Source organism: Ursus arctos, unplaced genomic scaffold, assembly GCF_023065955.2.
Source record: "Ursus arctos isolate Adak ecotype North America unplaced genomic scaffold, UrsArc2.0 scaffold_6, whole genome shotgun sequence".
Lineage (NCBI taxonomy): Eukaryota > Metazoa > Chordata > Mammalia > Carnivora > Ursidae > Ursus > Ursus arctos.
This window is the reverse complement of record NW_026623078.1, coordinates 71292265-71319486: the sequence shown is the minus strand read 5'-3', so window position 1 is coordinate 71319486 and position 27222 is coordinate 71292265. Positions and strand designations below refer to the sequence as shown.

Below are 27222 nucleotides of genomic sequence, written 5' to 3'. Positions count from 1 at the left end.
TGTTAATGTTTTTGAGTGTAACTTTGGGAGGAGAGGAAACTTCTAGATTGAATCAAATCGGAGGTAAATGATGGTAGAGAGTAGAGCTGTAAAGAGTGAAAGCTGAGGGCCTTTTGGAGACACCAGGATAAGAGAGAGGACAGGTAAATTGATCCAGTGGACGGGGCTGCAGAGTCCATACAAGGCAGATGTCCTAAATCTGGGAGTGTTGAAGAATGGAAATAGCATTCAGTTTGGAGCCCACAGACTTGAGTTTCTTTCCAGCCCTAAAATTCAGTGACTCTCCAAACCAGGAAAAACCAGCAACGGAGAGGACAATCAAGATGTGGTGACAGACTGAGCAAAGCGCCTAATACCACATGCCTGGTGACCTGAGTCAGCCACTGTGCAAACTGAATGCACATCACATATTTGGACCTGAAACTAGAGTGGGGTGTGGGTGAATTCGGGGCCCAGGAAAGAAAGGATCCCCTTTTTCTGCAGACTAAGGAATGAAAGAATTTAGGTTTGGAGTGGATGTGGGATCAAACAAGGAGAGTGATCCAGTGGGTTGGGGCTAAATTAGGAGAGGGACTTAGAGCCCCAAAGGACAGTGAAGATGGAGGGCTATTGCAGTGAGGATCCCAAACACAGTAAGACATGGTATCTTTTCTCTTAAGGAGCTTACAGCCAAATGGCAGCACACAAGGAGGCCAAGCTAGTTACAGCGGAGACTTTAAGACAAAGAAAGAAACTTATGGTAGAGCTGACTATATTTAGCATATCCTTGAAATTTGGGGTAGGATGCCAGTGTGCTTTAAAATTAGGAAAAGGGAAAAAAAATCAAGTCAGAGTAGAGCCTAGAGATTTGTTTATGCTTTTTAATGCCAGAAACTTCAAATGGCTTTTCTTCTCTGCGGAAGGCAAGCATATCTGTAATGTTGCACAGTTGAGAAGAAGAGTTTCCGCTATCCCTCGAAATCTCATTCCCTGCCTTGCAGCCACAGAAAGAATCACTGTGGCTCCTCACATGTGCCAGAGGCTCTCTCACATCTCTCTGCTTCGCCACGTTACTCGTTCTGCTTGTGCGTCCTGTCTGCGTCTACCCAGTAACCTCTATACTGCACGCACTTTGTCTAAAAATATGCAGGTGGAGCTTGCACTTGGGAAGACCTTCTTGACACCTGTCCCTGTGTCTCCCCAAGCAGGCTGACCCCACATGCCCTGGGCCACTGTTATACTTTGTTTTCACCTCTGTTTGTTTGGCTATACAATTCCTGGGATGGTTTGTTTGCTTGTTTTTTTGCTGCTTCTGGGCCATGGGTTTCTGCCTACTGAGACGGCACATGAATAATGTGTGGCATTTGTCGCATGATTGTAACATGGCCTACAATCAGTAGTTCCCAAAGTTTTGGTTGCATCAACAGTGCTTGTTAAAAATGTGTATTTTCTACCCCCACCCAACCCCAGAGAGTCTCATTCATTTGGGGCTGGGGGATGTGCATTTTAACACCTAGGTCACCCTGATGCAGGTGTTCAGCTGAGTCCATTTCACAAAATACTAGCATGGTTTTCTCATGTCTCCTCTGGCCTCTTGCTCCTTAACTCTAGGCTGTTTCCGTCCAGGAAAGGAGAGCCAGGGACAGTAACTTGGTGAAACTCAAATCAGGGACACACCTGGGTAAAATGTTCTGTCCTGAAAGTCAAAGGCACAGACTAATATAATAATTATTTGTTGATGATGTTTATCCCCATTTGCCCTGACTTCCTTTTCCACTGACAGTCCATGACTGGCCATATTTAAAGCTGTGCTGGTTGATTTTTTGTTTTTTTCAAGGCACTATGAATAGCTCCTCAAAGCTGGAAGAATTCATGCATTTGCAAATTGAATTGTGATGAGCTTATTTGTCAACTGCATGATGCTTCCTCAGTCATTCTGTTCTGAGCAATAAATCTATAATCATTGAAAACTAGAGCCTTTCATTATACCTGTTCATATAGTTCAGTTCGAAGGCCCAGATTATCCCAATTGACACCAGCAACAACAGCTACCATTTATTTACCTTTCACTTTGTACCAGGGCTGTGCTCAGTGTTTTACATCCAATTTAATCCTTAATCCTAGTTAACATCTTTGAGGTCAGTTTCATAGATGAGGAAAGAAGGGACTCAGAGAAATTTAAAGAACTTGACCAAAGGGGCAGAGCTAGGACGAAAACATATGTCTGTTTGACCACAGCACCTTGATTTCCAGATTACACTGCAGGCCACTTCTGTGGTCTATGGATGGTAGACAGGTCCTGGGGCACAGGCACAACTTAGGACCCAGGCTCCGGACTCCCAGTGTAATTCTCTTTTCATGATCTTACACATGGGAAAAAAGAGGAAAGTTGGAACTATTAGTAATTAATTCTGGTGAAATGAATAAAAGAGAATCACCTCTGACTTTCCTTTACTTGTTTAGCTAATCTGGGAAATTCTTGATTCTTCTAGAAATTGTGGTTTCTGGAACACACTTGCCAAAAGGCTTAATCATGCTGTTTTATGTGGCCTTGGAACAGATTATCTGGGCACTGCCCCAGTTCCACCAACTTCTATTCCCCCAGTTTTGTAGAAAACGCTGACAGTCACATATTTCTTGGTCCATTCTAAAGATTCTCAAAACCCCTAAAAGCCTTGTGAGACCCATTCAACCATTGCAGAGCCTTTTCATGAACTGGCAAAGGATAACAACTAAGCCATGAGGGCACTATTTGAGGCTGAGAGCAGGCTGGTTTTATGAAAGCCCAGCAGCTTTTGTGACTATTACCCAGACGTAGAAAGTGGCATGAGCAGCACCATGAGCAGCTGGGACTGACTTGGTGTGGGCGAGAGACCTTACGATATGGCACAGAAAACCCTAGGTTGGCAGCGGGCCCCTCAATTTATTCTCAGCTCTTCCTGTGGCTCTGAGATCTTGGAGGAAGCTCTCAACCCGTGTGAGCCCGGTTTTTATTTTAAATGATGCTGTTGGTGTAGATGAGAATCGATGAGAGTATCTGTGAGAGAACTTCCCACACCTCAGCTGTTAGGAGATTCACCTGTCATCTGTTTCTACTGGCTAGTTCATGATTTTTCTAAACAGACCTTCACAGCTGATGTGACTGAGATCACTGCTCACAGCATGACTGCAGCTATGGAATTGAACTGCTGAATATTTACGATAATTGAGAGCCTCAAAGATGAGTCTGAACTTGGCGATGTTGCCCTTATCACTCGTGTTCTATTTAAGAGCTAACATAGTTGTCCCGGTTGGAGGTCACTGTTGACTGAAGTGTGGGGTGTGTTCACTGTGATGTGCAGCGTGAATCGAGGTATTGCATAGAAAAATATTTTTAATGTATAATGAGGTATTTGTTTTACTGTGTGTTTTTAAAAAAGATTCATTTGAAAAAAATGAGTAAAAAATGAGTCCATTAAAATATATAAAGCAAATAATAATACGGGTGGTAAAAGAATATGATAAAAGTCACGAAAATGGTGCATGAATGACGACAGCTTAGGATCTATTCCTAGGATATAAATCCATAATTCTTTAAGCAAACTTCTTGGGTCCAGATGTGTTTCAGAATATCTCATGCATTCTTGTCACACATAAGGGTAACTGGAATGGCACTTTCAAATACATTATTTCCATGGTAAAACATGAATATTCACCATAACTAGGATAAATAAGGTCTATAAATAACTCACATCAGTTGAGGTCAAGTATTGCAGCCAAATGAGTTACAAAAGGTATCGTTTTTCAGATGTTTTTGCATTTTGGAATTGTAGATAAGACATTTTGACCTCTAGTAAAATAGGCCAAGAGGAAAAGAGATAAATCCAAGAAACTTACACGTGAACATACTTTGTAGTTTGTAAAACACTTTCCCTCTTGTTATCTTATTTGTGAGGTATACACTCTTGTAGTACAGATGAGGAATCTGAAGCTCAGAGAGGCTAAGTGACTTAGCCAAAATCACACAGCTCAACTGCTAACAGCTGGGCCAGGCCTAGAACAGAACTCAGGTCCTCTGTCTCCAGGTTCTTGGATCTTCCCATACCATAACCTACACATCATATAAAAAGTTCTGAAGAATCAAAATTGTAGAGGTTGACTTCTTGAACATGTTCCTTGGAACACAGAGATTCTTCCTTCCAGGGGCTCTCCTAACAGACTTGGTAAAGTATATTCCACAGGGAGGCTTCTGGAGGGAAAGGATGAGAGTGGAGGACATAACTTTGACCTTTTAATGTTTGAACTAAAGATATATCCAAGGTGGTTGGATCATTCTCTTCAGGCAGTGCATAAAACCCAGTCCCAAAATGCTTGTTATGGTCCAGGGCCATGTCAGAGGAAACGTTGCCCACTATTTTCAGAAATTCTAATTGTAGTAAACATTTTATTGAACACCTGCTGTAGGCCAGGCACTCCTCCCCATAACAGTTTGGAATGTTATGACCATTCCCCTCCTCCAGATGAAGAAGTGGGGGTTCAGAGACATAGCCAGCGTCCCAGAACTGGAAAATGACAAGTCTGGTCTGAGCCAGATGTGGTTCTGCTGGGGGCCACACTCTTGCCCGGTACTCTAGCAATGACAGAGCCCTGGATTTCTGATCTACCTGTGGGAGGGATGCCTTTTCCCTTGACCCCAGGCTGCTGACAGACAGACAGGCTAGATGGATTGGTTTGGGAGATGGAGACCCAAGCACGTCTTCCACGGTCATCATGAGGGTGACTTCAGATGAACTCAAGAGTGCTATATTTGCAAGACGCAGAAGCAAAGACCCTCAAGGACCTTGGCCATGATTCTTCATGTGCTCCAAAGGAAAGAACCTTTCCCAGAGTCCTTTTATGACTGGACCCTGCATCTTGCATGCCTTGTGTCCCAGAAATCCAAGTGCAAGTTGATTCAGCCACCTGAGTTTGATGGTGCAGCCCCCAGCAGTAGGGGAATAGGAGGGATTGGCTGTATTCAGGAAGCCACAGCAGGTGTGCATGATTGGAATGTGAAACAAGGGTGGAGTTTGGGGAAGGACTGGAAGCAAGGGTTAAATCATATAGGGCCTTGTTGTTCTCATTAGAGATGGCTGGATTTTGTCCCACAGGCGATGGAGAATCACCCTGTGGTTTTTGACTAGACGAACAACATGGTCATATTTTCATGTGTGATATCTTATTTGATTTGGAAATCAGGGACCACTTCCTGGAAGAGGTATCAGTTAACCTAGGACTGAAATGACGGGTAGGATGTCAAGCAGCAGAGGTGTGCATGCAGGGCAGAAGCAGCTGTGACGACAAGGTATGTTCAGGGTTTACAATGATATGAATCGAAACAAACCATTTCCATGTATTGAGCAACTGCTGTGTGCACTGGCACATGTACATTTATTAACTCCCTTAATCGTGGCAGAAGCGCTGCAAGGAAAGTCTTAATTCCTAGGACATGGAGGTAGGATTCAGATGCATTTCCATCAAACCCTAAAGCCCATTGTCTTCCCATCCCACAGGCTATCTCTCCTATGGAGAGACACAGGCTTGGCTCAGAGCACAGAGGGAGCTGGAAGAACAGTGGAGGCTCAGACAGAAATGAAAGTCGAAAACATATTTCAAAGAGCATTGACAGCTTAGTGACTGTTCCAAATTTGATCTCTCCATTACTGCACTCAAACTGTACCTGTTCCCTAATGGGGCAATGTTAATCAAAATGAGATTATTATGTGCAGGAGAGGAGTGCTCCCAAGGAACCAGTTTTAATTCCAGGATTAATTCTCCTACCTTAGTTACTGTTCCTTCGTCTTTGTCTTTCTCTCTCTTCATTTTTATGAGTTCATATACTATAAGTGAAAACCAGGAGTCATGAAAAAGAATGTCAGGAGCAGGCCTACATCTAGGAGTCTTCAGAAAGCCATTTTGAGGACACACAGAAATTGAGAGAATTGGCTAAGATTTGGTGAATGTGAGCTGGATCCTGGGGTTGGCCTGTGGGGCATAGAAACAACCACAAGACAGCCCCCTACTTTCATCCACCTCCCGAAGTTCGAAGTATTTATAGTAGAAGTCAAGCAGATACCTCTGGAACAGTCAGACACACTTACACCTTAACTGTTAGATACTGACTGAGAGAGAGGAAGGCAGGGGGTGGAAAGGTGGGGCCATTATGGGTGGTAACCATCAGGGAAGGCTTCCTGCACTTGCAGGAGAGGCCCTGCATCTTGAAAGTGGTGCCTTCTTGGAGTTCAGGTGCTGGCTGCCCCTAACTAATGGGCCCCATTTGGAGGCATCATAGAGAGGGGCTCTTCCCTGCTGTGAACCCATCCCATTGAAGCAGACCCATTGATAGCGTCAGGTTGTCCATACACCAAGGGCACCAAGATTAACCCAAGGGGGGCAGTTACAGCTAATTATCCTATGAGATCAATATATTATAAGGAGCCAGACCTGTCTCCCCAAACGCTCTGGGCTAATAGAACTTAAACTGACCCAAAGGACCAGTGGTCACCTGAATGTGGTTTCCCTTGGCCCAGCCTCAGATCGGGTGTTTCCAGGATAAAAACAACCAAAGGGACTTTTAAAAAATAAATAATATTGTCAAAATTGAAAGAGTATCACTTTTTCTGAAAAAGGACAATGACCCTGCATGTGTGTCATGCTAAAGTCCACGAATTGGCCACAGGGCCCTCAAGTATCAGTGCCCTCGACCCTCTTTTCTCCACATCAGGATTTCTCTGTTTTTGGGAGAAGGTGTGAGCCAGCCTGAGTCTTTCTACCACTGAGCCCCTCGGGTGCAGCTTCTTCTGGCCTGATGCCCAGACTCTCCCATTTTGTCTTCCAAAGGTTCTAGAATCCCACCCCTTAGACGTTGCCTTTCCCCACTTCTGGCCCCACTGATCCTGAGAGATTTCTCTTCTCCTTGACGCTAAAGACAAGCAGATGGACTTCTCTTGTTTGAAGGTTTTTTATTTTGTTTTGTTTTTTTCCTTAACTAATCACAGTGGGGACAGACACAGCAGACAGAGCCCAGTAACAAGCACAGTTTACAAAGTTTAGGAAATCTTACACCATTTGTGCTGCTACTGTCTTTCCCTACAGGTGCTTGGCAGATTGGCCAAGCGAAAGTGGTTGTCAGATCTGGGTTCAAATTCTGGTCTAGCCACTTACCACCTGTCATCCTTAAGCAGATCAGCTACTTACCCCCACCTGCCCCCTGGTGTTGTAGGGACCTGAGATCACACAGACATAACACCACACCTAGTTCCCGGTATGCAATAGGTGCTCCACACAGAACTGTGTTTGCCAACATAGTCGCTGGGAAGGCCCTTGGACCCCAGCTCTCTATCTTCATTCCTAAAGGCGAGGGGCATCGCTTTCTCCATGAAGACCATGTTTCAAGCTTACAGGCTGCGGATGGAAAATGTAGAACCACGGGCATCAGTCAGTCTCTCCAGCTGTCCCATTTGTCTGTGGTAAGTGATTGCAGATTTGAGGATGCAGGATGGGGCTCCATATTGGACCCCAGACACACACGGGTGAAATGTCCCTTGAGGGAAGTATCTTGTAATTCTCCTCATAGAGGTTCTCGTAGAGAGGAAACTGGCCAGAGCTTCACTGTCAGCTGGGAGAGTCAGTCACTGTCCCTATCTGGTTGGACACTGGTCAGGGCACAAAGTGCCGCCTTCCCCCCCCCCCCACCCCCGAAGATCCGCATCCATGGCAGGGCTGCCACTCCCACAGTCTCCCTCAAGGTGTTCCCACATTTGGATCCCATTTGGGGGTCGGGATTGGGTTAGAATTTGGATCCCCACAATCACTCAACAGAAGTTCTCTCGGGGGCATCCACATCTCCCCCTTCCCCTATGATGGCGTGATTGGGTGTGCAGAGCTCTGATACACGCTTCGCTCCCCCGGGGAAAGGATCCAATGCTTGCTGAGTGCTCCTCGTGCTGAGGAGGATGTCATGGGTCGTCTCGTCCTCTCAGCAGTCCTTTAAAAGAAGGAAGGAGACCTGAAAGGGCCAGTGAGTTTGATGTTTCCCTGCGAACACAGGTGACAAGTTTCTGTTTGGGAGTTAAATCAGGAAAACCCAATCATGGTGTAAACCAAGCAAGTATCCACTGATGAGAAACCCAGGAGTCTGGAACGGTAAGAAACCGTAATCAGGTGACCTGATCCTAAGGAGACCAAGCAGGAGTCTTTGGAACCCACATAGCAGATACCCATTCACTTGTAATTTATGGTTTGGTGAAAAATTGTGGGAACCAAGGGGGAGAGTAAGGCTGAAGAATAGAACAAAGAAAATCCTCAAAGAGCCAGGAGTCGCTGTGCTTTTCAAACACTGTCCGGTGGAGAGTGTCTGCTGCCCCAGAGGCATCACCATTCCTGTTTCTGGGTAGATGTATTATCTCACGGATCAGTCTACACAACTCGGCATCCCCACTGATCTAGCAAACCTCTGATTGCAGTTTTGATGTCCATGTATTTGGTGGGTAGGGAAAGACAGTTGAGACGTGCCGAAGTGGGTACCTGGGCTTAGTTGGCAGGTGCATGCCATCTTAACCAACAAGCAGACATTCTTACTTGTGTCTCAATCTCCAAGTGGTGCATGCCTGGTAAGCCTGAGGTGTGTGCTTCCCTCTGAGACCTCACCTGCTCACAGCCCTGTCAATGCATTCTTACCAGCTCATCTGGTAAGAGCCAGGCTCTAAGGAACAAGGCAACCATTAGTCAACCAATAAATAAGTGTGGATGTACTTAGAGGTTCCTAATGAAAATAGAAATAAGAGGAGAACAAAGTCATTATTTGTTTTTAAAGATTTTATTTATTTATTTGACAGAGTGAGAGAGCACAAGCAGGGGGAGCAGGAGAGGGAGAGGGAGAAGCAGGCTCTCCACTGAGCAAGAAGCCTGATGCAGAGCTCAATCCCAGGATCCCTGGATCATGACCTGAGCCTAAGGCAGACGCTTAACCGACTGAGCCACCCAGGCGCCCCAGAACAAAGTCATTATTAAGTGTAAACAATGAAAGGCTGAAGGTGATTTTAGGGTAATGCTCAAACATGTGGACTGAAGGAGGAACATCAGAACCTCACGCAGCACCAAGTCTCTTCTCTTCCCAGAGATAACTGTGTATCAGGTCATTTTATCTCTGTTGGGTAATTCCCATTGTCCAGAGAAGACACAGTGTGATCCAAGGAGCTGTGGTATTTATCTAATATTCACCAGAGCCTTTTTCTTACCTTGGTGACTTTTCTTTTTGGAGGAGAATACTTCACTTAGAAATGTCAGCAAATTGATAATATTTATAAAGGGCATTTTAGTCACACAGCATGAGGCTGGAAGGGAGATGAATTTTATGAGACATAGTTTCTTCCAGGGCCACTTTATACAGCTGTATAGGCTGTGCACTGCACAACTGTAGAATGTGCTATTAACATTAGAGTCTATGCAATTGTCCCCTCTCCCCAGGTTGTTCAATGCAATATGTGGCATAGGGGGGCTCTGGCACATCTAGGGAGCTTAAAATATAGTTTGTATTTGGAGGTGACAGCTATATTGTGGAACTCCCCACGGAAGTGCCTCAGATGTGAAACATTTTGCTCAGTGTAGGAACTGGGACTAGAAACTGTGAATTCCTTTTATGAGTGCTTTAGTGCATATTCATGAGAGGAACATTCCAGTGATGTGCCTAAAACTGAATGTATGGAAGAATCCTAGCATGGGAAGAAGCTGAAATGTGAACAAGAAGTAACTGTCTGCTCCAGCCTCACCTTTGGGAGCCAGGGGGTCTCTTCAGGAAGAATGATAGACTGTAAGAAAAGTATGCTCTCAAGTGCTGTGGCTCTTCCCTCTTTTGCATTGTCAAGTGACAGCTTGAATATCATTGGCTGGAGACAATTTCCCAAAGCCGCCATAAAAATGAGTACACAGGGTTTATTTTAACTTGTGATATGATGCAGAAGCATCTGCCTGTTGAGAAATACAAATGGTGTGTATTAGTCAGTTCCAGCTGCTATAACAAAGTACCACAGACTGCGGGGGAGAGCGGCTTAAGCAACAGGAATTAATTTTCTCACAGTTCTAGAGGCTGGAAGTCTGAGCTCAAGGTACCTACAGGGTTGATTTCTTCTGCAGCCTCTCTCCTTGGCTTGCCGACAGCCTTCTCACAGGGCCCCACATGGCTTTTCCTCTGTGCACTTACATCCCTGGGGTCCTTCTGTGTCCAAATTTCCTCTTCTTATACCGACACCAGTCGGAATTGGATGAGGGCCCACCCTAATAGCTTCATTTTAACTGAATCACCTCTTTCAAGACCCTATCTCCAAATATAGTCACATTTTGAAGTACTGGGGTTTAGCGTTTCAACATACTCATTTTAGGGGGACACAGTTTCCCCCATAGAGCACCTGAAGCATTGTAGGGAGGAGTGAATGTTTGCCAGAAGGTGGACTGAAGTATGCCAGACAGAAATCTAACCAGAGTCACAACAGTGGCTCACCAGGAAATATAATACCTTGGCCTCCAGGCTGGGCCCTTGAATCTAAGTCAGACCCGTCCGGAGGAATGTGATGGGACAGAGTCTGAGGACTTTACAAATACTGTAGCAAGGCATCTGCACCTTGTGACCATCAGACCAAGGCAAACAAATGGAAGAGGGCAGAGGGACAGACTGTATCACTGAACTAGAGAGTCCATATTGAATTCACAGGGCCGCTGGCCCCAGAGGGCTGCCCATCCAAGACAGCACCATCCGGCTACCCTGCCTACCCTGGCTAGTGTGGGAAGTTAAACTGAGGTGATATATATTTAACCAGTGATAGATAATTAAACGGTGTTTGTTGGATTAGTCCTCCTTTTTTGTGATCTGTGTAAAAGCAAGAATATTAATAATTATTACATGAATTATTGAACGCTGGAACTATGCTAAGGGTTTATACACCACATATTACCTTGAATCTGTACAACCTGTTGAGGTGGGTTTTAATTGAGACCCAGGACCCACAGTCAAACCAAAAGTAGATGTCAGCTCTGGGATTTAGCCTGTAGCTTGGCCCATTCCATAGCCACAGAGTTAACCACTGGGCTATGGGCTACTGTGGAAAGTTCTGGAAGGCAGGGCCTGGGCCTGTTTTGCCAGTAGCCAGGCAGGCCATCCTCATCTCTGGCTGTTCTCTTCCATGTCAGAAAAGGGACCTTGGTGGGGATGGGCGGTAAAGAAAGCTTTAAGGCTTCCTGGACTCAGTAAGCAAGGATTGCCTTTGAAACAGTTTCCCTCTTCTTGCAGACAGTGTCATGGTGACAGTGGCAGTAGGCAGGAGGAGTAATTGGTGTCCCTTCTCTGATTCTACATTCAATTTCCTTGGTTGGAGAAATTAGATTACTCAAGAGGTTGAGAAAAGGAACATTGGTAATAAAGCGCAAAGAGATGGATTACACTCGGATCTTTAAACTTCTCGGCGCTAAGCAATTGATTTAAATCCTGCCTGTTTGACAGTGATAGATGGCTGAGGCCCTAAGAATTTTAGCTCCATTTCCAAGGGATAACTTTTCTTGTATCTAAACAAAACCCCGCAAATAATCACTAATTAACCTCTTTCTTTGGAGTCTCTGTCAAGAGGCCAATTTTGATGGGTTTCTAGCGCCCAAAAGCATAGTATGGACATGGTTGTGGTGGCTTCCCATGAAAAAGGTGGTCAGTCTCTTTTTTTTTTTTCATTTTATTTTGTAAGTTTTATTATTTTTTTATTGAAGAATAATTGACATACAATATTATATTAGTTTCAGGTATACAATATAGTGATTCAATATTTATGTACATTATGAAATGGTCACCAGGATATCTAGTTACCATCTGTCACCATACAAAGTTGTTACAATATTGTTGACTATATTCCTTATGGTGTACATTACATCCCTGTGTCTTATTTATAACTGGAAGATTGTACCTCTTAATTTTATCTATTTTATCCATCTCCCTACCTCTCTCTTCTCTGGCAACCATCAGTTTGTCCTCTGTATCAGTGAGTCTGTTTCTGTTTTGTTTTGTTTATTCTTCTGGGTTTTTTTTTTTTTCAGATTCCATTTATTAAGTGAAATCATACAGTATTTGTCTTCCTCTGTCTGACTTATTTCACTTAGCATAATAACCTCTAGGTCCATCTATTTTGTCATAAATGGCAAGATGTCATCCATTTTTATGCCTGAATAATATTCCATTGTAAGTTTATATATCACCTCTTCTTTATCCAACTATCTATCAGTGGACAGAGGTTGCTTCCATATCTTGGCTATTCTAAATAATGCTGCAATTAATATAGAGGTACACATATCTTTTCAAATTAGTGTTTTCATTTTCCTTGGGCAAGTATCTAGAGGTGGAATTACTAAATTGTGTGGTAGTTCTTTGAGAGGTCAAGGTATTGAGTTGCCTGGATGATTTGTGACTCACACATTTAGTAGTAAAAATAAGTTTAAACATTTTAAGAACTTTCCCTAATATCCTGGAAAGAGTACAGATCTGTTAACTGGGAGACCTGGCTCCTAGGTCCACTTTTTAGTGACCTGTGTCCTCCCAGGCACTCAACTGACATGTGTGACATGGGTGGATAAAACAAGGAACTGAATGTGAGACCTTGACTAAGTTCCCCTACTTATCTGCCTCAGTTTTCTCATGTCAAACTTAGATAAAGCTTGACCTCTGGACCTCTCAGGTATGTGGTGAGGGTCAGATGAGAAAACAGAGAACCACAATCCTGGCTAACATATTTCAGCATTCCATCACGACAGGCACTCTCCGAAGTGTTTACGTAGCTCCTCTATTTTACTGTGAGCAATTGTTTTCTAGGTTGACAGCAAAACTCCTCCAAAGGGTGTTTAACCATCTTTAATTCCTCTCATTCCAGTCCCCTTTCAGTAGGCTTTTATCTCCACCCCTTCACCAGAAAGGTTCTTGTCAAGGTCACCAGTGACACTACATCACTAAATCCATTGCCAGTCTGTGCTCATCTTATTTGACCTCTGTCTTCAGCATTTGCCCCAGGTGATCACTCCCTCAAAGCCATTTGCTGCCACCACAACCCCAATCCTCCCCCATACCCTACACACTATCAGCCAACCAAGGGGAAAGGAGTCTCTTTCCTTGCTCTGTGGGGAGACTTAGCCTCCATCCCTCCCACCTCACTTACTCAAGGATGTCATTATCAGTAATATAACCATTGGTTGACATCCAACCATATCAACGTTTTTGGGAAAATGGAAACCACACATTTACAATCTAACCCAACCCTCCTGCTTGACAGATGAGAGACCAGGGCCCCAACATCACACGATTGGCTAATGGTAGGGCCCTAAGCCCCCAACCTCTTGCCTCTTAGTGCTGTGCTCCAGAAAGTAACATCTCTACAAGGAAAAATATAAAGACTACAACAGTCTGCAAATCAAGGCTACAGAACTTTGCTTCCAGCTTTGCACTCCAACTTTCAACTAATGGCATTTAAAATAAGGTTTGAAAAGTGGAGTTCCACATTTTCTATAGCTAGGAAAAAATTTAACTTTCATGACAGGGGTTATTGCCATCACTCTTAACTGTATCTGTCAGGGGCCCAGCTTATCTTTTTGATGAGGAGAAGTTGGCCCCAGAGGATGTTGTCCAGGAGTAAAAAAGGTATTAGAATAATCCCACTCATTCTCAAAACAGTGAGTTACTTTTGAGCTTTCTTTATAGAGATTCTTAGACCTGCTTTCAAATACATTGTACCATTTATTGAACCCCTACTATGTGTCATCAACTGGTTATTTTTACACATTATGATACTGAACACCTACAAAACCCTATGAAGTAATAACAATTATTCATCGATCACCTACTATGTGCCAAGAACTTGACATTCATTATTTCCAATCCCCACAAATCCCCTTCCTTCCTCACAGGGCCAGAAAGCCAAATCAGAGTTTACTATCTACCACTCATCCTTGCAGTAAACATGATTACTATTCCAACTGTATACATGAGTAAACTGAGGCATGAGGAACTTCAGTGACATGTCCAGCAACGCACAGTAGTAGTGAGTCGACCCCAGAGCAGGCCAGTCTGTTTACTTCCTACTCCACTTACTGCTATGGCCTTGTCAAATCTGTCTGCTCAGGTCAAACCAGGGGCCTGTTGGGTATCCAAGGAGCATGATTTGGGTATGACCCACAGAGTAGACTGCAGGTCAGAAAATCCCAACAGGATTGTCTGAGATAGCTCCAGGCACTTCTGAGAAGAGGCCACCACACTCTTGATGGCTACCCCAGGCTGGTGGTCAAGTTTGGGAAGCTGGGAACACATCACTTCCTTTTCCTTGGAGTCCAGCTCCAGTTCATTAGCCCAGGAAAATCACATTCTCAACAGTGGAAAAAGTGTTTCTCTAAGTACAGGAACACTTTTGAAAGCCCCACAAGAGATTGTAAAAAGTTCTGAATGTTGTTTATAAAGTAATCAGATTAGGAAAAGAAAAACAAAGTTGGCCCTGCACTGGAGAAGGAAGGTATAATTAACAAGAACAACAAACACAGGGAAAGGAGAACAATGCTGACTTTTTACTTTTGTTTTTTGCTGTTCTGTTTAACTAAATGAATCTTTGCTATAAATATAGGCTAATCTCTGCTTCTTCCTCTAAGCACTAGACAGATTTTACCCATGTCTTGTTGTGTGTCAGAAGGGAAGGATATTTATTATGTTCTGACCATGTGACCATAGTGTAGTCATCTAGCGGCACTGGATTCATCTGCTCAGGTCATCCTCATGGAGTCCAGTGAGGTTAGCTTCATTTTCAGGCTCTCCTCTGGTCAGCTGATCTCCTGCTGGTGCCACCCATTGGCTGAGTCGAATTAGAAGCCACAGGAGCCAGGGTAACTCAGTGCTTGAAGGTCAGCGTCCCTGGACACTGGGGAGGTGTCGAGGGCAAAGAGTGTCTGGAGAGGCAAATGGGGACTGACCACCTTGGTGCCCATGCTGATTGCTTTGAGGTAGGCATGATTATCTGATGAGGACCTTAACTGGCCTTGAACTCAGCTCTTCGATCCTGCAGATGACTGGGGCTCATTAGCAAGTGTAGGTCCTCCCATAGAACATCTTCAGGATCTTTCCAGGTCTGGAAAACTAAGGGTCTGGTAGGAAGCCATTTGACAGGGTGGACAGAGGACTGACTAGGAGCCAGGAGACCTGCCACGGAGAGTGTATAACCTTGGGCAGGTCTCTGTCCAGAGCCTGATTCCTCATCTGTGAAATTAGTGGGGTTGACCTGACCCGGGACCTCAGCCCTCACTGTGCATCAGAATTCCCCAAGAAACTTTAAAAACCACCACCTGCCTGAGCCAAACCTCCAGAGCTTTCATTTCTTTTGGCTTGAAGTGGAGCTTGGGCTTTGGTGTTCAGACACACACTAGGTCATTTTCATGTTAGGCCACAGGATTGAGAAACACTGGATGAGATTGTCACCTCCAGTTCTGGAATTCGACTTCCAGGGACTAAGTTCTCTTCAGTTCTAAAGCCTTACTTTTCTATGAAAATAGCAGAGAAGGAAGTAAGCGTTTTATTGAGAATCTGATGACACATTTGTGATATCGTTTACTCCTCACCCCAGTCTTGAGGCTGTCATAGTTATCACACCCATTGTCATAGTTGAAGTAATTGAGATCAGAAGGTTTTGACATTCATTCGGCAGTATTTACCAATCACCTACCGTGTGTGGTAGGTGCTTGGCACAAATTGTGAACAAAACAGAATTTCTCACAGAACTGTTCCCATGGAGATCACGTCCTAGTCTAGAAGATGGGTAATTAGGGCTACCGTAACTCCCTGCTTAGTCTGGGATCATAACACCTGTTCATTATTTTTAGCTTGCCCTTTAACTCTCAAAATGTCCAAATTTGGTTGATAGATTATATTTTTATCCTACAGATTATAAACAAAAAAAATGAACAAAATGGTTTTAGATGGTGATAAAGGCAATGAAGAAAACAACTACAGCATTGTCTTGTAAAAAAAAAAATGCCGTGACTTACAGACATATATTTCTCAGGGTCTTAAGGCTCAAAATCCTGTGGTTGAGGTTTTCCAGAGAGTGGCTGCTTGGACTGGATGGTCGAGGAACACTTTCCTGAGGAGGTGACATTTGAGTTGAGATGTGAACAATAGAGACCTGGAAACAACAGGCTATGGGAACAGTAAGTGCAAAGGCCCTGAGGCAAGAATAAACCTGTTGTGTTCAAGGGACCAAGGATGGTCACCATGGTGAGGCCCATTGAGCTGGGAGATGGGAGGAGATGAGCTTATAGAAGTGGGCAGGGCAGGTCTTGAGGACTTTGTTGGCCGTGGGAGGACTTAGATTTTAGCCTAAGTGTGATGGGAAGACTTTAAAGGGGCTTAAGCTAGGGAGAGCCATGATCTAATTCAGTGGTCCTCAACCAGGGGTGATTTTGTCCATAGGAAACATTTGGCAATGTCTGGAGACATTTTTGGTTGTCACAATTGGGAGAGCAGGTGCAACTGGCATCTAGTGAGTAGAGACCAGAGATACAGCTAAGGGTTTTGCATGGCAAAAAGCAGCCCTCTCCTCACATATACACACAACAAATAGATATCCGGACTAAAATGTCAATTGTGCTGAGGTCTTAAAAGATCATTCTATGCTGTTGGTGTGAATATAAAATGCTGCAACCACTGTGGAAAACAGTATGGTAGTTCCTTAAAAAATTAAAAATAGAGTTACCATGTGATCAGGGTTCCTGGGTGGCTCAGTCAGTTAAGCATCCAACTCTTGATTTCAGCCCAGGTCATGGTCTTAGGGTTTTGGGATCCAGCCCTACATCGGGCTCTGTATTCCACAAGGAGTCTGCCTGGGATTCTCTCTCTCTCTCTCCCTCTGTCCCTCACCCTGCTCATGCACATACATGTGTGCTCTCTCTTTCTCTCTCAGTAAATAAATAAAATCTTTTTTAAAAAATCACATGATCCAGCAATGCCACTTTTGGGTAAGTACCCAAAAGAATTGAAAGCAGGATCTTGAGATATCTATATACCCTGTTCATAGTAGCATTATTCACAATAGCTAAGAGGTAGAAGAAATGCGAATTTCCATTGAAAGATGAAAGAATGAACAAAATGTGGTGTACACATACAATGGAATGTTATTCAGCCTTAAAAGGGAAGAATGTTCTGACACATGCTACGCATGGATGGACCTTGATTACATTATACTAAGTATAAGAGGCCAATCACAAAAAGACAAAGACTAAGGATACCGTTCACATGAGGCTTCTACAGTAGTCAAACCATAGAGAAAGAAAGCAAAATGGTGGTTGCCAGGGACTAGGGGAGTGGCAAGTGGGGAATTGTTTCACAGATACGAGGTTATAGTTTTGCAAGATGAAAGTCTAGAGACTGGCTGCACAACAATGTAAATATTCTTAACACAACTTAAAAATGGTTAAGATGGAAAACTTATGCATGTTTTATTACAATTACATTTCAAAGATTATTTTAGCTGTTGAGTGGAGAATGAACCGTTCGTAGGCGACTGTGGAAGCAGGGAGGCTGGTTAGTAGGTAAGTGCGGTCAGCCAGACTAGAGGTGAGGGTGGCTTGTGTGTGGTGGGCAGCAGTGGAGAGGAGAGAAACAGATTTGGGACATTTTTTGGTGGTAGAGCCAAAGGAACTTGCTGATAGGTGACATATCCCAGGCCATTCTGCTGATAAGTGGCCAATCTGGGACTTGAACTCAGGACTGACTCCAAGGCCCACACTCTTTCTCTCCGAACATCACACTTTCCAATGTCATCTGATGGACTAGAAACCTCCCTGGGATAGAGAGCATTTCTTGCCATTTAGCTCTGTTCATACTATTGGGTAGGTGGCAATCACTTCTAAGAAATGCCATGACATATATTTCTCAGAGCCTTACACTTTCAAATGCTGCTTTTATTTCTGACTATTGCACAGTGTCTTTCTGCCAGCAGCTCACAGTTATGCTGCAACACTGAGAGCTGTGCTTTGTCTGGCTTTAATTGTGATGGGCACTGCGGTAATTAGTCTCTGCCTTTATGTTCAGCCTGTGGATTGGGATCACAGATCTTACTCATGCTGGCAGGCAAAACTCTTTGAATTCTGCAGAAATCTCTTCCGATACCTGGTGGGGGCAGGCAGCGGGGGATGACCTCCTAGAACCTTTTGTTTTTACGTCTGTTCCTCCACGTTTGGGTTGCTAGGAAACCAGACAAACATCAGCGAAAGGGCTTTCTGAGTTCACCTGGGGCCCAGCTTGTGTTAATGGCCACAAATTGTAATCAAGCTTCAGTGGTTGCCAAGCTCTCTTGCAGAGGTTGAGAGTGCCCTAATTGTAATGTGAGCTGGTTTATTCTCCTTTTCCTGGATTTTTCCTTACCTGGCCCAAGGAAGGGCCTCAGGGAACCAAGCCGCCCACACTGGGTATGGGGGGAGGGTGTTAGTGAGGCCTAAGTCTTCCACCCTTAGCTGCCTGGAGGGTGTGATTAGATTTGGACCAAGCAGAAATCTGTGTCTGAAGAATACATCTGCTTGATAAACAATGGTGTTGACAAGGCTGTATGTGGATGAGTAGGGAAACCTAACAACCTTTTAAAGAGTTCTTCCTAAGGACTCTTCCCTTTTCTTCATAGCTGAGGTTTAAGTAACTGACACGGTTGCCATAAAGCAGGTGTTCTCAAGCTCTGGTTCCCCGGACCAGTAGCATTGGCATCAGTATCCGTAGCATCATCACCCCCTGGGAACTTGTTACAAATGCACATTCCTGAGCCCTATGCCAAACTTCTTGAGTCAGAAAGTCTGCAGATGGGGCCGAGCAATCTGTTTAACAAGCCCGCTGGTCAATCCTGATGCGTGCTCAGGTTTGGGAGTCCCTGGGAAACCCCAGTCTTTGCAATCCACCATTTGCAAGCTGAGTGACCCTGGCAGGTTGCTTCTCTTCCATGAGCCTCAGTCGGACATGCTGTGAAGTAAAGCACACCAAGCATCGGGCTTACCAGACTGATCCTCTTCCAATGAGGAGTGGCCTGTGATTTGTTGGCTAGTAGCTGGAATTAAAGTGTGTTCAAATATAAGGGACTTCTGCTTAAGCTCAAAGATTACTGTGTTAGTGGGACCTTTCTTATCTCAGTATAAAATCTGAATCATAGAGCTTTTACTGTGATTCAGAATCTATGGTTCTCAGAAAGAAGGAAGCTGGAGTCATGAGAATCTGTCCTTCCTGTTCCTGAACTCTGCTCATGGGGACTTTCTGCACATAAAAGGGCACGAAGTCAGAGATGCCCTCCCTGCCTTCCCCCCTTCAGGGTCCAGCGTCAGATGCCCCCAGCTCCCCTCGAGAATGACAAAAGCTCCTTAGAAGTCCAGGGCGCGGGGCACATCTCCCAGGGGCGGCTTTCTCCTTCTCCACCACCTAGAGACTCTGCCCTCTGCCCTCTGCCCCTTGAGGCATTCTTTAAAGACCAGTTTGCAGCTGGGACAAGGTATATAAGCTTTTCTGTGCCCCAACCCAAATGCTCGGGTGCAGGTTATTGGAGAGAAGAGAAAAGAAAGAGAAGTAAGAGCTCATTCCTCCCTGGTCAGCAGACACTCTTCACTTCATGACCTCCTCCCCCCTTAACTCGGGGATGGAACACTGAGATCTCAAAAATCATGATACCGAGTGCTCACCATGTGCCTTATACACATCACCTTGTTTAATGCTCACAGTGACCCCCAAGAAGGTTTAATCCCCATTTTACAGAGGAGGAAATGGAGGCACAGAAATAGTCATCATTCTGCTCCTGCCTTTGGTCCCATAACTAGAATTGTAACGGAGGTGGGATTCACATGCGGGGCAGGGGGGGCGTCTGCAGAGCCTGGGATGCTACCCCCTGCCCCCCCCCCCCCCCGCTACCAGGTGATGGTGTGATGCTGGCCGCTGTTGAATCTTGATGGCCCAGCACCCTGCCACAACCCTGGGTGTCAGGGGGACAACTGACGCCGCGGGCGTCTCAGCCTGGGATGCACATGGCAGTTGCCCGGGGAGCCTGAAAACATGCCTGTGCCTGGGTCCCTCCCTAGAGACTCTGATGTAATTGCACTGGGCTGTGGGTTGGGCACCGGGAGCTCCGCAAGTGCTTGAGATGATGCCAGTAGTCGCCTAAGTGGGGGAGTTCTGACGTGGACTTGAGCGGGGTTCCGGAGACAGGCGCCTGGGCATGGGCAATTCTGGCCTTGGTTTTTAGACCTTTCAGAACGCAGTCTTCTTTAAACAAACACACACACACATACAAATAAGCCTCATCGAGCCCCCCAAAGCTCTCCACTAACATGGAAGCAGTCATTTCTACAAGTGAGAGGGGAGAGAATAATCTTTGCCGCATTCAAAAAATATTTCCAAACTTGGAGGAGCACACTGTGACCAGTGTCTTACACGTGTCTGTCTTATTGGGTATCAACAGTCTTATTTCCCCCCAGATACAGATATAAAACATTCATTTATTTACCTATTTGTCATTTTTTTTTAAGTAAACTCCGCGTCCAACATGGGGCTTAAACTCACGACCCCGAGATCAAGAGTCAGCCAGATGCCCCGGAAAGAATACATTCTGAATACATGTAGCCTGTTTTCTACACAGATTCTTCTGTATAAAGGTGAAAAATTACCCTGATTCAGGGGACAGCTGGGTGGCTCAGTCAGTTAGGCATCTGCTCAGGTCATGATCTCAGGATCCTGGGATTGAGCCCCGCATCAGGCTCTCTGCTCAGCAGGGAGTCTGCTTCTCCCTCTCCTTCTGTGATTTTTCTCTCTCTCTCAAATAAATAAAAATCTTTAAAAAAATTACCCTGATTCAGTAATAAAATAGCATGATTTTATTATTTTAAACAAGAACCCCCAAGTTTATGAATCTAGGTAATATTTCCTTCTCAAATAAATCTGGGAATGGAAGCCCCTGTTTTAGTGATGTATCAAGTGCTCGAGACTCAGTGGGAAGTCTTCTTTCAGAATTGCCTCAGAACTATATTAATTAAAAAAAAAAAAAAACCCTCCAAGGATTGTTTTCATCACTTCCTTGCTCTTTGGTCAAAGAATGGACTTACCCCATTTCTTTGATGTCTTTATTCCCCCGATTTGGCTGTGGATAACGTCTAGCAATTTCTGATACTCAAATCTATAGTCAGTGAATGTTTTGTCAGCAGTGAGGACGTGCAAGGATGTGGGCTAGGCATTGAAGGCACCACAGAATTTGTGATGTGGCAAATAATTAAATGCTGTCTTTTTACGAGATCAGTTTTTGTTAAGTGTGTTATTTTTGTCTCTTTAACTAGGCCCTTTGTAGAGTAACTGCCCAAGGTGTCTTGTAAATATCTCTCCGTAGTACCTGTGCTTGGCACATTGTGAAGTTGAATTGCTGCTTGTTGGTTGAGCAAATAGTGGTGATAGGTTTTCACCCCCAGGCAGATGATCTTGTTAAACAGAGAATCCTAGATAGAGAAAGATCTGTAGGACCTGTTGCTCATTGAGGTGCCTCAAACGCTTTTTCTGGAATGGTGATGACAGGTGGGGTGGGATACAGAAGTAAAATGGCTGCGAGCCACATTAGTGGGCAGGCAGTTGGCCAGAAAGAAGGGGGCTGGTCTTCCAGATTGAGCCAGAGGTAAAGTTGCAATCAATCAGTAACTGAGTATTGAGATACTTAATCTCCCATGTTCCACTTTCATTGTCTGTGAAATGGGGATGTGAGCATCTACCTTTCATGATTGTCTCCAGAAGTAATGTCTGTAAAGCACTTGGTACACAATAGATATTTTTAAGCATGTAGCTACCACGATTTAATGAAAACCTTGCCCAATTGACTCTTTCCTAGTACCTGTTAAATACATGGCAGTAAAATCAGGACCTGACAAGATTTTAGACTCACATTCATGCATTCAAAGAGCCAACAAATAAATGTTTACTGAGCTCTCATACTCTGTCTATTCTGGGTTCCTTTCGAGGTCCAAGTGCTAGGAGGGTTCACAGGGGGAGAGTCCCCAGTGCAGAGACTCACATACCTGGATCTGGAGTTGATGAGGGCCAATGAGGGAGGGAGAGCATGGTTCTAGCAGGCATGTACCTAGAGAGGGGATAAGACCCTTTTTAGGTAAACCCATTGAAGGGCAGACCTTCTGGAGGTCTTTGAAAGACCTCCTCAGCCAGGGCACCCCCTGCCACTCACCCCACACCCCCAAGTGAAGGGGAAGGAGGCTTGAGGCTGCCATCTGTTGCTGGCAGGCAAACCTGACAGGTGGATGTGGGCCTTTTCTTTCCTAAACTTGAATTTGGAGTACATCAAATGATTTGCCTTGGTAGGAGAGCTACAAGTGCAGGAGAAGGAAGTCCTGCTCCCTGCCAGCCTCTCCTTGAAACCATCAAGCTCTCTTTCTTCTGGAAGATCCCTTCTGAGGTTCTGGACATGTCTCTCCTGACCCATATGATGAACTGTGTCCAAGAGCAATGATTAAGGAGAAAAATAAACATAAACCAACAAAAAGAAACAGCCCTAGATTTGATCAGACTTGAAGATGTCTCAGTTGTGTCCCATCTGGTAGCGTTTCCTTGATTTTCACAGGGAGAGTGGTCAGGGTTGGTGGTCTCACTTCACAGGTGCAGATACTGATTACATCAGCAGTTGGGCACTGTTGACCGACCTGGAGACAAGCTTCTGGAAATCAGGTGCCTCGGAGGAGGCTTTGGACTTGTGGGGGTGAGTCTGTAGCTCTCTCTGTCCCAAACTTCTCCTTTGGAAATGTGGCAATTGTGATACTGTTTTCACTGTGGGTCACAATTCTCTGGTCACTATTTATAACCACCCAATGCAGAAATGTCTGGCTGTCTCAGCTGCGCTTTGGGGAAAGAAGAAAAGAGTTGTTCGTCACCTTGGGCCTGAGTTTTAAGGCAAAGGGGGATAATATTGGGGTGGTCACAAGAAGCTGAATAGGAGAAAGGTAACCCCCAGGGGGCATCAAGGGGAGACATCCACCAGGAGAGAGCCCCACAGCCCCTCTTCTCAGCTGAGATTGTGTATGTGTGTGGGTATGTTTGCAGGGCTTCTGTTGCTGTGCTGGGGTACTGTGCTGTCAGATGGAGGCCCCTCTGGTCCTCTGAAGGACCCACTGGCTTTGTGATATCTTGTTTCTCAGTATAGAGAAAGATTCCTAAACCAGGGAGACAGAAGGCCTGGGTCTGAGTCCCTGATCTGCCCCAACCACCTGCTTAAAGTGGGAAAGGCACTACACCCTTCTGTGCTTCAATGTCCTCACTCTTAAATGGGCATCATAATCCCTGTCTTAAGTCCCAGTCATGAGAGCCTAATAAGACAATGGAGGTTGAGCAAACACTGTGCAAGTCGAGTCTTTCTCATTATACATCCTGGATTTCATTCTATGAACAGAATAGAAGTGTGACACTTTTCACTCCTCAGTGACAATGCCATAATTGAAAATATTTGCTTCTAGAACTGAGGCTAGTGTATCTCAGCACCCATGGCTGGACTGGACTTTCATATGGGACTCTGGCCATATTTACTGCAGTATTATTCCTGATCTCCCCAAGTCTCCCCTGTGCCAGCCCCACCCAAAGTGTCTGCCATTGGTTTTAACCTTTCAGAGCAGCCACCCTGGGCTTCAAGATGACATCTTGGGTAGGTAGCCCTTCTCTCTCCCTGATAACTTTCCTGCTAAGTTCTTCTAGGATGGACACTCATCAACTCTCCCTTCCCATCCATCTTGCAAAAAAGGAAGTCTTAAGCTGGGGGCTTGTGATTTGCTTTGACACTGAACTGGTGTGTATGACTAATCCCAGAAATGACAAGTGGTTTCCTTTCCCCTTTTCTTAAAATGACTGATTTGGACGCAGAAGAGGAAAAAATGCAAGTCTGTAGGAGTTGAGGGTCTTCTCCCTGGAGGGGCCAAGGGGAATGGAAGAGTTGCCACCATCTCCTGGGTTTGATGAGAACCTGGTGTTCTGTCATGCCCTGAGTATGCCCTGGGCTCCATTGACTGAATCTTGTCAGGGCAAGGGTTAGGAGAGAAGGGCCCAGAACTATCACTATATTTGCAGCTTGGTAACTGGAGGGGTGACGAATTTGAAATGATATTATCTTGTCTGTAAAATGGGGGCACTAAACTGGATGACTTCTGAGGCCCTTTTAGTTTAATTTAGTTTATTTACTTCAGCAGTTTGACTTTAAGAGGAGAATAACAAAATTTACCTTTTACTAAGGTATTTCTGATCCACTCGGTCTTATGTCTTATATCCATAAGATAGACCTATGAATCTTGAAGAACTTTAAAACAGCATAGCTTTCTATATTACCTACATGTTAATGATAATCTAATACAGTCCCAGGTAAAGCCTGATGTCTTAACAATGAAAGCTACACCATATAGATGAGGTCCTACTTTTCTGTTTGCAATAAGGTTGGAGGGGGAGGGAGAGATTCATATACATAAGAAAATAACATATGGAAAGTTAATTAAACGCCAAGTAAGAGGTAAAACTCAAGTGTTGTAGGATCCCTAGAAGGGTGAATAGCAGCATTTGACTTGTAAGAATGGAGAATGACTCAAGAGATGGGCTTTAGTTAATAAGAAGTATCTAAAATAGTGAAACTCACAGAAACAAGAGTTTCCCTCCTTGCATAGCTGCATCTCAGGAAATGCTCTCTAATGGCCACATCCCCCCCAATGAGAAACCACTTCCCAGAGGTCCTGCCAGGAGTGTGGAATCTCCACTGCCTGGGCAGGAGCTCTGCTCCTCTGAAGAAGGAGAGCGAGGGGTAAGAACGGGAAGCACTGAGGGGTCCCAGCCTTCTCCCAGGCCCCCAAACTCCTGCCTCAGGTGCACGCTGGTCTGGCAGATTCCCTTACTGAAAGCCAGGTGGGAAAAAAATTGGGAAGGAACTCAAGTTCATTGTGGGTGGAGATAAGGGGACTTCTCAGGATTGCCTACTATTCCCCAAGTTCCCTCTTCTCTCTTCCTGTTCTCATTTGATTTTGTTCCTTACTACTGTTTCGGTGCCCCTTGCTTTCTACTGAATGCTCTTTGCCCAGCAGTTCTTCAGGATGGAGGTGAAAACCAAATTCCTCAGGCTCCCCCAAACCAAATTCCTGATCTCTCAGGCTCAGCCAGTCTATGGCCAGAGCATCTATACGAGGCAGCTTTTCCAAGGCAGCTCGGATTCCAAATAGACATTTTATTTGTCTCCATGTGTGCTTGTCACATGCCCAGATTTCAGGTTTATGAAAAAAGATCCTGGAATTACGGATGATGGGATTGCTAGTCCTGTAGATAGGTACTGATGGATGTATTTCCCAGGCAATATGTGCCTTTAATGGGGACCACTCAGAAGCAGATACGCTTGTGCAAAAGAGGGTAGCAATTTGAAGCATGACACTGGCTATTGCAGGGGGTAGATTCTGGTTTTTGGTGCCCCTCAAATCCACAATACTGATGCAACATATTTCAGAAACAGGTAGGGCTGCCTTCCTCTGTGTGGATCAGACCATTCTACCTTCAACCAGCCCCATCCTTTATGCTGCCGCTCACACCACCCTGAGGCTCTTTTCATCTTCTGCCTTCTGCTCTAGTTGTGTGTATGTTTATCTTTTGATCTCCTCTACTAGATGTGAGTTTTTTGAGGGCTTGCTGAGGCTATAGTTCATTTCGTATATAATCATCCTTTGCCTATTGATTTTTATGGAATTACAGACTCCTAGGTTGTAAAGGTTCATAAAGATAATCTGTTCTAATGATGCCATTAAACATTGTAGACCATGGCTGGATGATTTGGTTGGATGGGTGAATGGATAGATGGAGGGATGGTTTGTTGGAAATGTAGGTAGATGGATGAATGGATGAGTGGGTGGGTTAGGTGATGGATGAGTAAGTAGATGGGTGGGGTGATGGGTTGGAAGATGAATGAATGGGTAGATAAGTATTAGAGATGTGGACAGTGGGGCTCAGAAAGGCTGTGTGTTTGGCCCACAAATAGTTGTTGTGCAGTAGAGCCAGGACTCAAATAAGCAGATTCCTAAGATCATGTTCTTAGTGATTATTATTAGTGATTCTTTGAAATGGGGTTCTCTAGGTAGAAGAACTGTTCAACTAATAGCTAAAGTAATCCTTTTCTTTCAGCATTTATTTGGATAACCAGTTGCTACTCATGGTGAAAATTCTTCCCTATCTCTTCTCCACCCCCTTCCCCTCTCCTGACCGAAGAGAGAAGTATCATAAAGGATTACAAGTTCTTTTTTCTCCTGGACCCAGTTATTCTAGGAACCAGCCATGAGCAGAGTCGGTGTAGGTGGTGAGAGTCTTTAAGAGAGTCTGGTTCTAGGATGGTCAGGGATTCTGAGGGAGCCATCTAGATCAGAGGTTCTTATGCCATCTGATCATCAGATTCCCCTGGAGATCCCTAAAGCTACACACAGACATTTCCAAGACTCAATCTCTAGATTTCTCTGAGATAAGCCTGAGAATATTTATTTTAAAAGTTCTCCAGATAATTTTAATCATCAGATGGGTTTTGGTTCTTTGGTCTGGATTATAATGCTATATGGATATGTGAACAGGATAATACTATTTGAGTCCATTAACCAATTAATTCATTTTGCAAACATTTATTATTCACATTCTCTATCAGCTGGGCTCCTGGAAGGGAACTAATGGCAAGTTCCCACTGGATATTTTAAGGAGCCTTTAATAAATGAGTTGATCTTGAAATTTAGAATAGTGTTTAAGAAAATTGATGGAGGGATAGTGCAAGCGGCTTGGGCTGAGTACCCGTAGGGAGCTCTTACCGTTCCTAAGCCTGAAATGCAAGGCGAAGAAGCTGTTACTGGAACCCAAAGAGAGAGAGAGATGTGGATAAGGTGCCCTGACAGGAGAAATGACCCCTAATGGACACCATAAACCCCCAGCCACCCCTCAAGGAGAGCATTAGGGAATAAACACCCTAATATCGCTACTGATCAAACTCAACCAGAAGTCAGATGGCAAGAGAGCACTTTGACTAAGAACATGAAAGTCAGTCTCTCGGGGCCCAGAGCTGGGCGGAGCAGGGTGGAGCAGGGTGTAGGACCGATCAGGAGAGGCAAATGAGTGGTCACCAGCACGCCTATAATGAACCTGACACTCTGGAAGTTGTTAGGGCTCCA

General features: G+C 44.7%; 1 protein-coding gene across 2 annotated transcripts in view; it reads left to right on the top strand.

Annotated features, from left to right (window-relative positions):
* Nucleotides 1-27222, top strand: part of TMEM65 (transmembrane protein 65) — a 105390-nt gene that overhangs the window by 72284 nt on the left and 5884 nt on the right. The window lies entirely within an intron of this gene.